General features: G+C 36.2%; 1 long non-coding RNA gene across 1 annotated transcript; it reads right to left on the bottom strand.

Moving 5' to 3' along the window:
• Positions 1–774: 774 nt before the first annotated feature.
• On the bottom strand, positions 775–4,268 carry LOC140237996 (uncharacterized). The gene is made up of 4 exons (XR_011901874.1): positions 4,205–4,268; positions 3,410–3,566; positions 2,299–2,364; positions 775–1,486 (listed from the first exon to the last, which is right to left on the bottom strand). It is a non-coding gene; the product is annotated as an uncharacterized lncRNA (long non-coding RNA).
• Between the last annotated feature and the right edge of the window lie 8,897 nt (positions 4,269–13,165).

Below are 13,165 nucleotides of genomic sequence, written 5' to 3'. Positions count from 1 at the left end.
AGGTCTCAGTGAAGATTTCAAGATGACAATGGAAATAATGCTGACAATTATACAAACTGAAGCTTTCACCTCATTCTTGTGACTGCATGCCGAGGTGATTTTCCTGTATTTTCCTAAGTCTAGTACTTGCAGATGTGAATTTAAAATCATTTACCCAGTACTATAAACAGGGGTGAGAATGACCACAAATAAAGAAGTGCTGAAATGCTCAAGTCAATAAAAGCTCCTCCATTTCTGCACAAAGGAAGTGCACAAAAAACTAAAAATAAGCAGAATATCAACACCCAAATGAAAGAAGAAGAAGAAAAAAAAGAAGCTTAAATCAGCTTTAATCAACTCTCACACCCCTGTATAAACTATGTGTCACCTTGACATATATTTCTCAAAACTTTGCTAAAATCGAGATCGGTCTTCCTCTTTCCATGCCACACCAAAAAATTGTAAACATCACAACCCCCACACCAAATTTGGGGTGGAGGGCAACTGCTTATATGGTACATGTATATTCGTTTCTTTCTCTCATGGCAGATGGACATTTATAATAAATATTTAAAATGTTGAATACCTCAAGTATATCAAACAGGATAATCATGATACATATTGAACACCTTTTGAGTCCAGCTTCTTCTGCTTTGTACTTCCCATCGGGACCAGCATGTTTTAAATACATTGGTGCTGCATTGTAACTTACATTTCAATGGTCTCTGTTTCATATAAAAAGGTGTGATATTGTAATACTTGAATATCTACAATAAATTTGTTCATTCAGTTCAGCAAATACTCTGAATATAACGAGAAATTATGAAGTCAAGTGGTGAGAAAAAGACAATGTTATCCCTTGTGGTGTTATACATTCGCCTGTAGAGAATTTTGAGCTTTCTCTAACTGGCCAATTTTCATCAGTAGATGACAGCAGGCAGGGCTAAAATGTCTGGCCAAAGAGACATGTGCTGTTGGGCAAGATATCTTGCTTATGGTCCAGAGAGTTATGCCTTTTCAGATGTATTTATTCCCCTGTTACAGTTGCATTTGCTAGACAGATGGCACACAAGGATATTTTCTTCAATGCCCTGTCTTCATATTCCTTCATGGTTCAAGGGAACATTTTCCCCTTTATTGTAACTCCATATGGACATCACTCTTTCTGATCAAGAAATATGCATTTCTGCAATTATGTGCATGATTGCTCTCTAGTGCAACCAAGATCATCACGCTGAAGTTAATGGAAAAGGATGAACTTAATTTGCATTTAACATTCACAACACATGATGTATCAAAGAAAATTAAACAGAACATGCCCCTCCCTCAAATTTGCATGTCATGTCCACCTGTGCATGGCACTGACTAAATTTTCTTGGCAGAATTTTTTGTTCTAATTCCTTCTTTCCATGTGGTCTACTGGTGGGGAATTGAGTCCTGTTTCACCGAAGCTTTTGCAGTAAAGTCAGGTAGGGTCCACTGCCAGGTTTGAATCTGTTCATGAAGACTTGAGTAGAATAGAATAAAGGAGAAAATGAAAATAAACAAAGCTTGATAAAGCAACGCTCTACTTCCAATTAATAAATGTTTGGAAAAGCACATGACGAGAATTACATCAGTCTTTCTCCACTTTCACTATTTCAGTAAGGTTCATTTCAAAGCTTTGGCAAAACAAGTCCTATAAAGTAATTGGGACTGAGGTTCTGAGTCAGATACTATCTAGCAAGTGGGTAGGAATTCATTGGGAAAGACCTTTTCCCCCTCTCCAAACCCCAAAGGTGTATACATCATTCTCAGAACCACTGGTACTATGTTTAGCATGCCATAAAAGCTTTACTTTTCCTACATCCTAATTGAAAGAGGTTTAAAATAATTCAATGCAAAAGTATACATCGAGCTGCCCTACCCTGCTTAACACACACAAACAAATTAATAACAAATAAATTGAAATAATAGCCAAAATGAGTCATGTATTGTGAGGATGGCATTTTCAGGGTACTACATTTTTAAGCTCTTTCACTTTTTTCATAAGATGAAAATCTCACAAGGTGCTTTGTTGTACATTTTATGAAATTGTATCACTATGTAGTTGGCCCCTGTTATAATGAAGTCTTTGGGATTGGCGGTTTTATTTCATTACATCGATATTTCATTTTAGTCGAACAGTAGAGTATATACAGATACATAGATAATTTAGGGACCTTATTCTTACTTCTTTGTAATGAGAATTTTGTTATTACTGTGTTTGTTACACAAGAGTGCGCTGCAGTTCCATAGTTCCCTCCCTGCATGTATGGCAAAGTGATCAGATAAAGTTACCTTCAGCCAAACTTTGTGCTGCCTTTCACTGGTGTGTCATCTGCCCAAGTTGTCTTGGGATGATCTCTGAAATGAACACACGGACACACAATTACATAAGATTTAACATCCAAGTCAATGGAGACAATAAAGTTTTTAAATACTGGTTCAGATACTGATAACTATGAGATAAAATCACCAGCCTCTGCAACCTTGCTTTCACAGCATTTCCTTCTACTCCAAATTCCAGTATGAATACAAATGGTGACTTTTGGAGTAGGTCTCAATATATCTGAACTTCATTGAGGGATACTGCGATAGGTGACAATTAATTTCTTTTTGGAGCATTCGAATGCACTGTAGAAAGATTTCGGGTTGTTGTGAGAACTGAAAATGATATCTTAACAACAAAAAGACATTCATAGCTTCTTGGCTTCAAAGTATGGAGATCCTTTCTACTCGTACAGCCACTTACCCTCTCAACTGCTTGCTTCTAAACTTGTAGGTTCTGACTCAATGACTTAACATTATCAACTGATAATCCCCAAACACCTACAGAGTGCATGATTGATTTGATTAACACTCTCATCTACATGTGAAGAAAATTATCATTGTAATCATTTAATTTGTTTCATGGGACAGTCATTACTGGCAGAGTGAAATTACTTTTTACAGAATTACAAAATTATGTTTACTTTGAGATGATCATAAATCACTTTGGAAACTGAAAAAGTGGTGGAAGAATTGAATATGTTCATTAGAGCATATTCATAACTTAATACACAAAGATTACTTAAAACCTACATCTACAAAAGCCCAGGTCAGAATAATGATGACATCACAATAAGATGCCTCAGAGTCTAAGGGAAAACAATGATCATCATTCACTGGGCTTGTTCCACTATAAATATGACATCTCTGACGCCCACTAGGGAAGGACTGCTACACCTGCCTATTGCAACATCATCTCATCATGGTAGAGTATCAATGTCATCACTAACACACCAACATCAAATTCCAGAGAGGCGATATGAAATGACATCGATAAAATGACATTGATAATAGCAAACGAGTTCTTCTTGCCCAAGCTTTGCCAATCACTGCATTACACTCGCAGACGAGACACATTTACCTCACTTCAAATCATGCTGCAGTCCCGCCTAACGCAGCACCCGTCTTCAGTCTCTCCTTGCATCTGTGATGTCACAGCCATTCCTCATCTCCACTGCAAAGGCAGGAGATAGTTTGTGCAGCCTCATGGAGTGTTTGCTTACAAGAGGATCAGGTGACTGAAAAACAATTGAAAAAAGGTCAACAGAAAAAGTTAAATGCACATCTATACACTCGACTATATTCTGTAAGCCATAACAAAACACTTCTCATACAGTCCACAGGTCAGATTCAATTATGACCACATTGTATTTTCAGACCAATAGGGAAACATATGGATCATCATTCCATAGACTGAATCACAGAAGTGTGCAGTGTCTAAGAGTTTTATATTATTCACTGTGTACAGCCCTTCTTGCATTTCATTATGCACTGAAACAGTCCACATTTCGATGGCATAACATGTTTTAACACAAACTTATCATGTTGATGCAAAGTTATAATTCACATCAAAACTAATGTCAGTCAACTGTGTGACTTTTGACTGCATTATGACTGTTTTCCCTTCATAACTTGACTTGATATCACTCTCAATGCAACAGGTGCATTAAAACAAGTTTATAGATGTCTAAAGGGTGAAAAATGCAAAGTTTTCTCAACAACCCTTGAATACATCCATGTAGATGGCTTGATAATGAATTCTATGTCTACACAGTAGTTCTCCACATTCATCCATCATTCCAACAGGATCAAAACATGAATCAAAGTGGATTCAAATTAAAGAAACAAATTTAGATTTATTTTTTTTTAAACTTACCTTCCTTTACAAGAGTGGGATTTCTCTTCCTTCTTTTTGTTAAACTCCCGTGGTATGTAGTTCTGTAAAAAAAAATATTGATAGATTCTTTTAAATCAACATGGATTAAAATAACACTTCTTTGAAACAATCTGCATTCTCATCATCACAGTTTTCAGAGATTTACGCTTAAAAGATTGATTTCATGAAATATTTGTGGAAAGTTAGTCCTGGGTGCAAGACAGCAATATTTCTACGAGTCAACCTCTAACAAGTGAAGTGCTCTTTTATCAAGTGGCAGATTTAAGACAGTCTCATTTGCACTTGGACTCCAATCTCAACATTGCATGAAAATGTAGTTAATGTAGTGAGTCAAAGAATTTGCTTCCATGTAAACAAAGGTGAGATTAAATGAGATTAGCTCAGCTGACTTTTTTCATTGTACGCCTTTCATAAAACAGCACTGTTGACAGAGTACACTGACCTATAATAATAATATAATAATAACGGATGACCTATCCGTCTGTGATATCTTAAAACTCAACTTGCCTCAAGATGTCCAGGACTGCTTCACGCTTCATTTCTTTTTTAGGATCGATGGGAGAGAAAGAGAAAATAAGTACTTCTAATACAGTAATATTGTCAAAGTTATACTAGTATGTCATGGAATATACATACTATTGGAAATTAATTACCATAGTATTGGAATGTTGGTTTCCAATACTGCATATCTCTTTGCGTCATAACCTCTGGTACACTTTCAACTTTCTCTGGTGTAATAAATCCACATTTCTTGCTGTATTTTTATTACAATTTCTTTTTCAACTGTATTTCCCTTCCCTGAAATTCACCATAGGGAGTAGAAAACAAACATCTGCCCTTGTTCAGCTTCAGGCAAGAGTTTCCGCATGATTTGTGAGGCAATATTTGGACCAAACCTCCTCAGCGTCTAACGGATTAATCATCATCGGCTAAACATCAGGCATCATTGTTTGTTTTTTTAAATAATTCAAATACAATAATCCCTGCCCTTTTCAACTTCTGACATTGAGCACCTTCCTATGAACTGTGACTCATACATGTATCATACATTTAATTTAATAACACAAAATACCATCATCTGCTTAAATTCACATGCATCCATCCATTCTGAGAGACCTATCATCTGTACTGCAATGGTGGAAATGTAGTACATTTAATGAAAAGCTCTAAACTTCAATCATCTAGATTTAACTTCTACCTCAGACATCTGCTGCCACTTCACTTTCAAGAACAGGTACATTTTTATGGAAAAACTGTTATGTTGATTATTACTAGGTACTGTAAGCATGTCATGAGTTCATAAGCTTCTTGACTGATAATCATCAGACCTCACTCCACACCAAGACTGAAAATAACTTCTATTCTTAATTGTCAGAATAAATGTGGGCCCTCTATCTGTATAGACATGGATAATCAATATTTGTGTCTGGATGCAAATAACAAATACTACTGTATGCTTTCAAATGCTGTCTCAATGACCAATTATTTGTCTACTTATTGTAACAATATACTGGGAAGTCTCCATGACTGGGTTTACAGGATTGAATAAAGCTTTATATGACCAGGTAACTCCATCTTAACTTCTCCATTAGTGCTATTTACTCCCATAGCTCATGGCATTGCTGCAATTACATAATCTAATCATACTCTTTCGTACAACACTATTTTGAATTTAAAATTATTGATTTATTATTGATTTACCTTTGACAGCCATGGTGATGAAATACCTTTCTTGAAATGGAATACAGTCGGCTTCTGTCAGCAAGAACTAAAGAAAGAGACCAGAGACAAAGTGAAATAGTTCTAGGTTGGTAATCACCGTTAAATCAGATGGCCAACACAATAGGCCTATACATACATATTTTCAGACAACAATAGAACTTAGAAGACACATGGTAGAACTGGAGTAGCCCCATGAAAGAAATGAGCTTGACCACTGCAAGTATCAATTATACAAGGGGGATAACTGCAGCCACATCTGCCCACCTTCAGATTAATATTTCCGCACGATGAACGAGGCAAAATTTTGGACCAACCTCCTCAGCGTCTAACGGATTAATCATCATTGGCTTCAATGTCAAATGTTTCTACAGTGCAGCTATTTCCCCAAGAACCGACACATGTCATATGAAACAAATCAAAGCCACATATATCACAAAAAAACCTCAACATGGGGTTTTATGGAAAAACAGTCACTGATATCATAGATCTCTAATGCCAATAAGTTAGCATCAATCTTGACCATACCTATCTAAGATACAGATTCTAAATTCAATTTCAGTAAGGTTCTCATACTTTTTTTTTTTTACACAAAGGGAAGAGGATTCTCAGATGCAGAATTTCTTTGAAATTATTCACTATGAGCTGAGGTGATATTCTTCATAATCTTACATTGATACCATCATAGCGGCATTATACAATGGAATGAAAAGTGATTACTAAACTATGTTCCATATAGGAACGTTGAATGATAATTCTTTTACCTATCAACTCACACATTTTCAGGTGTCTTTTAAAAGTGTTTTATGCCCCCCCCCCCCCCCCCAGGTTTAGCAGTTCAACTAAGTCAATTGATCACGAAACCATAAAAAGTATTCATATTTCTTTATAATGCCAAAGATTGTTACAAATGAAAGATCTTTGAAAATAACATTTTTAGTACAAATTGGATATCTAGAAACCATCATATCAAAAATGCACACACACAATCATCTTATCTGGATTGAGTTTGACAATCACAATGCAGTGGTGCAGTCAAGTAATCATAAAGGTCACCAGTTGCTCCCCCCTCTGGATCCACCACTGTAAAAATATTTGCTGGAACCTTTGTTGTGATGCAATGTTTGTTTGTAGTAACGTACATTTGTGCATTCTTTTTGTCACAAAAGATTTTTCTTTGTCATGTCCTTTTTTTGTAATGTACCTGACCCTAAATATGAAGTTTCCATGGCAACTCTAATATTTGCTGAATTGTATTCACTCTTTTCTAACAAAATTCTAGACCTCTATATCATAAACCTGGGAAGGATGAACATGTTTTGCATGATTTTCACATGAAATTAATAAATGGTGATTTTGCGGGACAAAATAAGAATGCAAAATTCCTTACATTACCAGTACTACCTGCGGAATTGCCCATCTGTCGGTATACACGTACAAATGATGCACAAGACAGAGTGGATCAGTGAGAACTGGATGCGCGAGTTTAACTTTGAAACTGTTTAAACCCACACGTGCAGCGAGTGGGTTTTATTAGACGGTTCCAAAGTTAAACGAGAGCATCCAATTCTAACTGTACTGATCCACGAGATAGGCCTGATGTGCATCATTTCTGTTATAAAATGGGCCTGTAAATTCATGAAATACAAGCATTTTCCCAGCTAGTCATGACATGTGTCCCGTACATGTACCTACTGTAGATCCTACTAGATAATTTATCTACACTGGACTTGAGCCATGCGTTCACACTTTATCGGACGCTATGGCTCAGACTTTATCGGATGCATCACCATGGCTCAGTGTGGATCAGTAAAAATCAATGCACGACAATTGACCAATCAGATTGCAGAGATTCTAAAGCCCGTTTTTTTTTTTTTTTATTGATAGTATTAGTAAGGTCCCTACATACCAGTAGGGCCTAGGGCAGTACCACGGCAGAAGGTGCAGGCAAAACATAGAGTCTCTCTACTCTAGTAGGCCCTACTGTAGTAACGTCAATTACGGTATGGTCGCCACTGCGGTAAGGTCGCCAGACATTCATATCACATGTAACGCGCACCGCGATCGGAGATCAGGTTGGGCGACGGATTTTCATCACTCTCAAAATACATTCGTAATTCACCTTTTTCCTCCGTAAAAACACAAAAAATTTTAATCAAAATATATTTTACCATATGTAACAGGTGATAAAACCATTTTTGATGCGAGGATGTTTTTGATTTAGAATGGATTTCAGGTGGCAGATTAAGGGAGATTTTCAAACGCAGTGACCGACAATGCCTCCTTCATTGAAGCGTATGTATAACACACACGCTAATAATATGTGGCCGGCTATAATGGGCGGCGAACTAATTCAGTGCCGATATTAGTTCGCCAGCCCGGACGTGCACAAGAATTACACACAAGTGGCGACCATACGGAGTAATTGACGTTAGTGCTATCATTATCAAACCTGCTTTCTCACAGCAGTGCTCAATGTTATTCTAGAATTTTACTAGCAGCACCTGTGGAATTCCACGGGTCTGAGGGTTTTTTTTTTCTTCTCGTATAAATTATACGATTTTCCACATTTTTATTGATGAAATAAAAAGAAAAGTATTCTCATTCTTTCGTTAATTGTGTTCTCTTCGTTGTTCTCTTCTACCCATGACCACCAACCCCCCCACCACACACACACGGTAATCTTGTAGAAATGCACACCTACCGTTCGCTTCGCCGTTTGTCTATCAAATTTTGTGCAGCTATTGGAGATGCTAAATTGAACCATATCCGAGATTTTCATGGAATTAGAAAGCCAAAAGGGAAGAAAAATGAGAAATCGGAGCTGAAAAGTACGGTTGTTGCGAACATAATCTCCGACGTAGTAAGTAGTGTATTGATTTCACAGAGAACGATGTCAACGATTATAATCGATTCTGGTAGTCTCTAATTAGCCGTTAACTAGATTCTATTCACAATATCGAACGCGATTCGTGCAATATGTGTAGGGCCTACTTTATTTTTCGTATTTTTTTTTCTCATTGTTTCCATTGCCACAATCTTCACGATCTTATCACTATTACTAATACTATTCAAATTATTGATACAGATTATTCATATCAGGATTTGGACGTCCTTTCTTTAAAGATTGTGGCAAGTATTGATTTCATCTTGGCAAAAGTTGATAATTTTATAATTTGAATAGTGTTGAAGGGAATAGAATGAAGTTGAAGGAAAAGTGGAAGAAAAAGGTAAGGCTATTAGAAGGAGGGAGAGAGAGAGTAAGAGAGAGAAAAGAAGATGAGAAGGAAGTTGAATTCAAAGGGGATTTGTTTCTAGTAGTCTACATATAGGCCTAATAGTAATAAATTAATGAGAATAGTGTTAGAAAAAGTGTACAATCATGTAGTAATATAGTGGACTTCTTAGTTATAAAGTGCTCATTTCACCTAAAAAGATACTCATGGCGCTGTGGAAACAGAATATTGAAATTGACATGGCGATATGTTTTTAATCTATAAGTTCGAATTATAGTACATTGTAAAAATAATTGTTTTCATGATAGTATTAATTTTTCCATTTCATTTTTTAATTATGTATACAAGAACTGCAACCCCAATATTTGCTTTTGTTTTGTAGTAAAGGTCCATTTTATTGTGCAATATTAATGATGGATATCATTTTCTTTTTTTTTCATATATCTTTTACTGTTTTGTACACATATTATCCTTCCATCATTTAGTCAGCAAAAAATGGTGATAGATATACAGTCATATGCACACACAGGAGAAAATTAACTAAAACTGATAAAAAACAGACGCATCAAGATCACTTTCTTTCTTCCACTTTTTACTGTCAAGCCGACGTAATTTTTGTGGTTAAACACCAAACAAGCGGCTGTATCACAGACTACGATCGATTATCATCGTTTATCGCTCTTCCACATAATCGATCATTCATCATGCTACGCTGACACAGCCGTCAATCGGCGTACTTTTGAGTCAAAATTAGCTACTTTTCTTCTGTAATTGGCTATGAAATTTCATGAAACCGTCAGATATGGTCCATCTTGACATTTCTGATAGCCACAAGAAGTTTTCATTGACAAATTAAGCAAGGAAATGGTAGGTGTGCATGGTGTGCATTTCTACACACACAAACATTGAGGGAAAAATTACCAAAAATGGTAAAAGCAAAACGGTATATATCTGCTTTCTTCTACAAGTTATGACACTGCCCTTCCACTTATGGTGGCGAGCACATGGTCATTTAGAATCGATCCTTTATAGCATACACACACGGTGGAGGAGCGCCATTTTGAACACACCACCGGGAAAGATCAATCACTCTGTGACTCAGTCCGAGGCCTAATGAACGCAAATATTCGTAGTAAGCATACATTTCACTTTCTGAAACTCATAGGGAAAGTGCACGATTCTGAAAACATAAACACTGATGTCAAATAGAGGCCCCTGGATCATAATCACTTACATTTTGGGTACGTGTACCTTTCAACGTCCTTCCCCGATGGTACACGCGTCGCAAAAGAACCTCATCATGCAGTGATCCACGCCACACACGCTGTCCATGCCACCATGTGGGTGCCGCCGCCGCGCCGCCGCACAACGTTGAACACGCGGTTTTACGTCCCCTCAGACACGAGATGGCGTTTTACTGCCGAGAATCTAAGCTCATCTTTATTCTTAGAACTAGCCTGGAGTATGTGGCTCACCGGAGATGAGGATTCACTGTTCAGCTTTTAACTTTTTGCGAGATGCTTAAGAACCACTTTATGAAATGATAAAGAGAATACAATTCTAAAAGGAATTCAGAAGTTTTGATAAAATTTGGAATCAAAATGTTTGAGATATCTAGAAGTAAAGTAAATCAAAGCAATCTTAATGAAATGTGGGTCCCACCTTTTCTAGGATCGCTTTGTTTTGGATATTTTAGCCATTTCAAAAGCAATTATTTTCACCAAATAAACTTTGAATTCCTCTTAGACTTCTATGCTCATTTATATTTCATAAGAGGTTGCTCATTATGTCAAAAAATTATCATTGAAAAACTTTGAAACCTGAAACTCCATCTCAACCAAAACTATACTATCCCTTTAACATTGGGTTGTAGATGCTGTTGTCTGAGAAATGTGTCATGAATGAAAGAAAGCCCATATTTGCATATCTCATGAATTTAATGCTCATGTCTGGGTAGAATGTTTTGTTTCTTCATTTTCTTTTCTTTTTCTTCAGCTACCTATTTGTAAAGTTTTGACACAAATGAGTCTGGAATCACAGCAACCGTTCCTCTGCATACTGTTATTTGTATCAATTAAGGTATTTATGCAGTACTCAGAAAAAAACCCAACAACAACCATGTCATCTACAGGTGTCTTCCCAAATTCATACAATCAATCCATTTCCTCAATTACTGGTACTTCTTTCACATTTCATTTACATTTTCTATAATCCATGTAACCATCTCACAGAAATTATTTCTTTTTCTGTATGTCTCTCTCTCTCTCTCTTGTCAACTCTCACACACAAACACACACATAGGTCCTACATGTGAATATATTATGGTTCCACAACATTTGCTCCTGCAACAATTATCATTGCTCACATGAATATCTGCATGCTAAGCCAAACAAATTCTACCCACAAACATAACCCTAACCTTAATCCTAATCCTCACATCAAACTGAATCTAAAACCCTATCACAACCCTAACCCCAAGTTCTTTGAAGAAAATACGACCAAAGCACTTGTCGCAGCAAATGTGTCAAATTCATGCATGCATTTCCCAACAAAATAATGACTATAATATAAGAGGGTTTAAAGTGTCTGTCAAAATGTAATCACACTGGATTTGAAAATAAAAAAGAAAACCATCATATTTTGATTTGATTTTCAATGTTGGCCAGGCTACAGACTGGATGCATTTTAGAAGTGCACGATTCAAAGATAAAAACAAAAAGAATGACATGCGTTCCTTCAAAAGAAAGTACTTAACCTGTATGAATCCAAGGAGACAAATTCTTTTGTGTCTTCAAGAAGTATGTTTGCTTGTTATTGGAAAAAATCATGTTCATGGAGCCTTGTTCACTGTTGATATCACACCTAATTGAAAAAAAAAATGACCTTAGCAGGCTACAAATACCAAGAATACCAAACATAAAGTAGCTTGGAATCATTGAAGAATTAGTTGATATCGATCTTTAAACTCTTGTCTAAATCTTTTGATTGCTACATACCATTGTACGTCTATCCCATGTACCAATGTACTCAAGTGTGTGAATGTGTGAATTTCTTCGAAGTACCAGTTTGTATGTGTTGTATAGACCTATGTTAAACATATTTTCTTTTAAAATACTGCTGTAGTTTGTAAATTTGGGGACTCGTGTTACATCTGCATGTTTCTATTATATCACTTTTTATGACTGAAATGAGCACTTTCTTGATGCTTATCACAATAATTTGTTGTACACTTTATTGTCACATCTAACAAAAATGACAAAGTATGCGAATGCAAGGGGTTTGAATTGAAGTTATTAACTTTATATTATACAAATATGCATACAAATGAATGACAGAAAGTTATTGTGGTCACATTTCCATAGCAACAGAGTATCACAAGAACGTCCTGTTTTATACATTTTACAATCATTAATTTAGTATGCTTGCTCCATTCAAGGTTAGCCATCAAGTTTATTTGGTATCAACCTTAAAATCTGATACAACTTTGAGCCATGAAACTGTCTTTCTTCTAAAGCACGTAGAGACACCTCTAAACCATTCAATGATCCATCAATGATTTCATCACAAGAATTAGCATGACAAATGTTTATTTATATTAATGTTCCATCTGGCTAGACTAATTATGAAGACTCAAGACATCAGCATTGAATTTTGTAAAATAATGCCTGCAAACTGAGCACAATGAAATCCAAGCAGCCTTGCATTTTACCACTAGTGTACTCGGACAAGTATTCTCATTCCCTTCGAATGGACAGTAATTACAGAACAAATATATGCAATACCGAGGAAAAAAAAAAGTTTTCAAGATTAGTGTACATCAAAATCTTCCTGCACCATAAGACAAAGAGTTCTTGCAAAATGCAATATCATGTCTAATTCATGTCATCACCATAGCAACACTAAGCAATTTCAGTGATTTCATATGGAATCTCTCATTTTTCTTCTTGAAACTGGGAATACAGCGTACTAACCGTCATCTACTATC

The sequence above is a fragment of the Diadema setosum genome, chromosome 14, assembly GCF_964275005.1.
Source record: "Diadema setosum chromosome 14, eeDiaSeto1, whole genome shotgun sequence".
Taxonomy (NCBI): Eukaryota; Metazoa; Echinodermata; class Echinoidea; order Diadematoida; family Diadematidae; genus Diadema; species Diadema setosum.
The sequence above is the reverse complement of the archived record's forward strand: the minus strand, read 5'-3'. Positions and strand labels throughout refer to the sequence as shown.